The sequence below is a fragment of the Bidens hawaiensis genome, unplaced genomic scaffold, assembly GCF_021521415.1.
Source record: "Bidens hawaiensis isolate Kalapana, Puna unplaced genomic scaffold, B.hawaiensis_p1.1 tig00005453_1, whole genome shotgun sequence".
NCBI classification, from domain to species: Eukaryota; Viridiplantae; Streptophyta; class Magnoliopsida; order Asterales; family Asteraceae; genus Bidens; species Bidens hawaiensis.
Window position 1 is genome coordinate 1240073 of NW_027491347.1, and position 6068 is coordinate 1246140.

At 35.9% G+C, this 6068-nt stretch overlaps 1 pseudogene; it reads right to left on the reverse strand.

Moving 5' to 3' along the window:
* Positions 1-250: 250 nt before the first annotated feature.
* LOC143629782 (zinc finger CCCH domain-containing protein 30 pseudogene) lies at positions 251-2712 on the reverse strand (annotated as a pseudogene).
* Between the last annotated feature and the right edge of the window lie 3356 nt (positions 2713-6068).

Sequence of the window (6068 nt, forward strand, 5' to 3'; positions counted from 1 at the left end):
TAAAATTTAACCGTCAAGATTTCTACAAACCTATCTTAAACTCATCCTTAAACCAACTTAACCATACAATGATCATCAATGTTTGAAATACCATAAAAAATGTAACTTGGATCCAAAATCTCACACCAAGAAAATAAAATTCTTGAAAATGTGATTTATATAATAACTGAACAGAATTATATTAATCCAAATCATTGCTACATAAGTTATCATCATCATCATCACCATCCTTACCAAAACACTATTGGGATCTGCACTAGACATGATTACATCAGCCAACACCTTGCATCTCTCAAGAACAAGAAAAAGGAGGCAAATTTACTGTCATATAAACATTAATAATAATTAATATTGGTAATTCTTTTTTAGAAAACTTCTAGTTTCAAGATCATCTTGTTCTTCTAGTTTTTCTAACTTCTGCGTGTATCATATCATAATTAAATTAAAAATAACTGGAGAGAATCTTGATTCTTACTCCTTTTTGCTGCAAATTTCCATCCCAAAAATCAAAACCGAAACCGAACAAAATTCGGATCTTTGTTATTTACCGCCTTCCAAGATTTCAATTTTGTTGAGCAACAAGTTGATCAAGCTGCATTTGCTCAATCCATGTGCTCAATGCCGATTGATCGATTTGGTCAACCTGCAAGTTTGACTTCTCACCGCCACCGCTACCACCTTCATCAAACGACCCGTCACCACCCGACATCCTTTCCAGAGGTGTTTCTTTAACCAAAGATTGAACCCATGACAGATCAGGTTCCTCCCCATTATTATTATTCCCACCATTTTCAAAAGACGAAGATCTTCGAAGCCTATCGAATTCATCAGAACTAACATTAACCCCCCAATCAGCTTTCTCATTACCCGAACCCCATTTTGACCACAGGTCAACACCCGGGCCCGTGACATTAGACGACCTTGACCCGAGCTCCCGTGAACTTAAGCTCCTAAACTGATGCTGATTCTCACGTGCCAACATCGAAACCCGAGAACTCATAGGTGAAATCGGGTCAATGCTTCTCGGGGACATTCTACCAGGAGACTGAACCGACTGAACCGAAAAGGCCGGATTTTTTGCTGAGAAATTTGTGTTGATTGGTGATAACATGCTTTGTTGTTGCTGAAACTGATTAAAAACCGATGAATTATGTCTCGGGGAAAAAACTGACTGATCAGAAAATCTTGGAGACGAGCTCTCAGCTGCAAAAATATCATCGAGTTTTGTCGGGGTTAAAATCGTCCTTTGTTGTCGGTTCAATTCATTCAAAAGCTGCATGTTAAGTTCTTGATCAATATCTCGGGCGTTTAGAGACGACCTTAAACGACTCGACTGAAGGTTACTTCCCGGTAAATGCAAAGACGGGACATTCGGTGGGGCCCAGTTGCCATTGGCGTTTGGAGACATAGGTGGTGTGAAAGACGGGCTAAGGCTCGGCCCTGGGCCCGCCCCCTGGGCTGACATCAAGCTCATGGCTGCAGCAAAATCCAAGGCACTTGGGCCAGGGCCTGAACCAGACCGAGGTGACGGGACTGCAGAGCCCGTTGACACAAACAGCGAGCGAAGCTCTTCTTGTGCATGTGCAAAGAAACAGACGCGTCGGTTACACCCGGACCCATCTTTACAAAGACGGGTCCGATACTGGGCCGGATGTAACCAACACTCGAAAACCCCGTGCGCGTATTCGCACATATCGCCTCTTCGACACGTCCCTTTGCGGAAGTCGGGACATGGGACACAGCTATAATGGTATTTCCGTGGGTCTCGCCGACGAGCGTTTTCACCCGGGTGAACAAACGGGCATTCGGTCCAATCATGAGAGTAGGCCCGTGAACATGGCCGGACCTTAAACGAGTACATCCGAAACTCATCAGTTGAGTAAATACTATTCTTGATATCGGGTAATGAAGGGTCGACTGGGTACTCCCGTTTCGGGTCACTAAAAGCCAACGCCTTTAAAGAGCGTTCCAAATCTAATTCCGGGTCTTGTTCTGTTTCATTTTCTGTTTCTGGCTCCGACTCCGGTTCCGGCTCAGGCAGGGGCAAAACGGTAGTTTCACCATCGACGCGTAGAACCTCTTCAAGTGTCTTTTTCATATCGGGAAACTTAGGTGAAACAACTATAACATCCACAGGTCGAAGCCCATTAACATCTATCAAGTTCCAGTCAGCACCCGCAAGTAACAACAGTTTAACGATTTCGACTGCGTTTAAAGATCCGCCAGAAGCAGCACAATGAAGTGCAGTGGTTTTATCAACACCACATAACTGATTCACATCGGCTTTTGACCGATTAAGAATATACTTCAAAACATCAATGCTTCCGTACATTGCAGCCACCATTAACGGGGTTCGGTGTTCAAGAACCATTTGTTTTGACCCCTTTTGGCGACCGTACCACAGTCCAACTTCATCGATACCAGTCGGGTCCGATTCAGTTGACTTTTTGAACCCTTCAATGTCATTATTTGCAGCCAGTTCCAGTAAAGTAGCAAAAGTATCTTCAGTTTCAACACTCAATTGGCTCATGTTGGCGAAATTGTTGGGAAAGAACGTTACGATCAATGGTCAACGGTCAACAGTCAAACTGTGTTCAATTTACCTATCCCATGACTTTAATCTGCAAAAGAACAAGAAAACAAAAAACAAGATTAAAGATCAAAACTTTAACAGAAACCAACACAGAACTAGTACTTTTAGAGGTGTTTGGAGCTTTGGGTATCACTTAAAAGTTAAAACTTATTATTGTGAACAGAAATGATTTGGGTGTTTGGGAATTGGGATTGCTTAATTAAACCAGATATAATCATCTTATGAAAAGAGCTCATTTCATTATAAGATAAAATTGTAATCTTGAGTCTTGATTCCATAAAAACCCCTAATTTTAAACTTTAAGTTGCAATAGAAGTATAAACAAGATTAAAGATCAAAAGTTTATAAAAAACTCACAAAAAAGATGTCACTTTAGGGGTGCTTGGGACTTTGGGTGTGAGTTAAAACTTATTATTGTGCATAGAAGTTAAATTATCCCCTATCCAGTTTTATGATTAGCGGTGTTTGGGAATAGATATAGATTGATAAAACCATAGATAATCATCTTAATGATTCTTGGATCCATCAAAAACCCCTTATCTTTTAAACTTTAAGTTGCACGAAAACATTCGAAAACGCACATCCAAACACCCCTCCTTCATAATAGAATAAATCAAAATAAGTAACCAAGATTATTAATTTCAATAGTACAACTAGTCAACTACACAATAAACACACACACAAACAGTTGATGTATCTATAGCACATTAAAGATCTCAAGTAAATAGCTTGGGGAAAAGGTCAAATGAAAAGGGTGATGTTGCAAAGTGATAACTAATATATTGTATAAAATTGTAGATGTAGACAAGATGAAAGACTAAACTCTTGTACAAAAATAGATAAAATAAGTTGGAGTCATGGGTAGATGATAATATACTCTTGAGAGAGAATGAAGACAAATTTATTGGTATTTAGAATACTGTGATAGATTACCAAACCACCCATCAAATTTTTCCATAAAAACAAAATTATCATGTAGAAAACCCACACTGATGCATCTAATTTTCTTCACTCTGAAAAAAGTAAAAAAAAAATTTGAATGATTGAATCCCTGATTTTTGGTTGTTCATAATCAAGATTGCATGCAAACAGCAATGGATAATCGAAAAAGTTGACAAAAAAGTCAAAACTGAAATGAAAAACCATATCTTTATTCAGAAACTGAGACAAATTTGTTCTTTCAAAGACCAAGAAACCCATGAAAGATGCAACCTTTTGAATCCATGTTTTTGGTTATTTATCATCAATATTGCATGAAAACAGAGATGATTATTCAAGAAAGTTTACCAAAAAAGTCAAAATTGAAATGAAAAGCTAAATCTTAATTCAGAAATTAAGAACAATCAGTTCTTATAAAGAAACTCAAAAAACCCAATAAAAATTGCTTTTTGAAAACCCTTGTTTTGGGTTGATTATCATCAAGATTGCATGAAAACAAAATGGGTAGTCAAGAAAGTTGACCAAAAGTCAAAATTGATACAACAAAAGGCAAAATCTTTATTCACACATCAACCACCAGTTCTTTAAACCAAACCCAAAAACCCCATGAAAATAAAGACATAAAAATCTCAACTTGATAAGCATAACCCCCAAAAATCAATGATCAAAAAACAGTTGTACCACACGCTTAACAACTTGTACTTTATTTCCCTGCTCTGATAACAACAAACATGCTTTAATGCCGTTTCTTGTCAATCAACCCACAAAAATCACATTCCTCAACCGATCAAAAAGCAGTAATTTGTACCCAAAAAGTGTTTCAAGAAACTTATAACCGGTCGGGTAAAACCCACCAAAACACACACATAAGTGTGTGTACGGACACACACTTTTGGATTCAGATTTCAAAAGGGTGTCCGAAAATATAAAGATCGGTGAGTTTAACTTAAAATCAGTAAACACACATAATCAGTTCGCCGGAAAAGTAACCTGAAACTTACCGGAGTTGTTGCTCTTGTTGTTGTAATAACAATAATAATAATCTGATGGGTTTTCAGATCTAAGAAGTTGGATTTTTGAAGGGGTAATAATAATATAATCAGAAGAGAAGAGCTTGTTGTTGTTCTTGCATCTTCTCCATTTCCTATGCCTCCTCTACTTCAACTGATATAACTTATTATTGTTTATTAATTATTATTATTACTGTTACAATGGAAGCTAAAGTTTTTATAAAAGGTTTACAATTTTGGTTAAGTGAACACTTTTGGGCACTTTAGTTGAAAGTGTTACATTGGAGTCCCTCTTTTGGTATTTGGAGTTGTGTTTCATTTAGTTTACGGAATTTCCGGGAACTGGAATGTTAACTTTTTATCGGTGTCTGAAGAGATCGGTGTCTGAAGAGAAAAGTTTGTGGGATAGTTATATGTCGTGCAAGCACAATCCTTTATTGTTTGCAAAGAAAGTTTGTCTTCATGGAATATTTTAGAATTGAGTTTTTTTTTGTAAAGCATGCTAAAACCACATGAAAATTCTGAAAAACTTATTTGAAAAGAGTCTTATCTGTAGGCATGTAGTGGTTAGGTTTGGGATTGCTTTTTCATATTTCTGATCTAATACTTTATTTTAAAGTGGGTTTACAATTTAAATAAGCACGTGATAAAAGTTTATGGGAAAATTATGTCTTGTAAGCACAATCCTTTATTATTTGTAAAGAAAGTTTATCATCGTGATTTTTAATATAAAGTTAGTTAGAATACATGTTGAAATCAACACGAAAATTAGTGAAATTTGGTTTATTGAGTGTAATCTTGTTTGGAAAGAGTCTTATTTATATACATATAGTGGTTTGGTTTATAGCGGGCTTTTTTTATTTCAAATCTCATATTTTATTTAAAGATGTTTCATATTCTAATTATAATTCTCACCTGACACTTAAACCTTAAAATGTTTAGCTGCGAACATAGCATATCAAGATTTTAATAATTTATATGTCTTTAAAAAACTCAAAATAATACTTACCGAACTCCCGCTGGCTGCTGCAACACGATACCAATATAATACTACTTAATTCTTGGGGTATTCTCTTTTAGTTCTCGCTGCAACACGATACCGACCGAACGATTATTCATATCCATTCTCCTAGTTGCAATGTCATTGTTTTGAGTCATTTGGTAATAAAGGGTCATTTGTTTTACTTCTAAAAGTATAGGGGATCATTATGTTATGTTTTCATAATTAAAGGGTTGATATGGTATTCTATCCATACATAATGCCCTCCTTTTATTTTGTTGAAAGAAACGCCTACCCAATAAAAGCGGGATTATGTATTTCTTTGTCTTTTTCTTTCTTTTTTTATTTTTTTAATTTTAATTAATTTCGGGATTATTCGTGTACCTGATTAATTTTCGAATAAACAAAATATATAATTGAACTTTAAGATAATATTATTATGTGAATATTATTTAAAATAATATTGTTATTGTAATTTTTTAACTTGTTTAACATTAATTGAAGCCTATCAAGCTAATACTTTTTT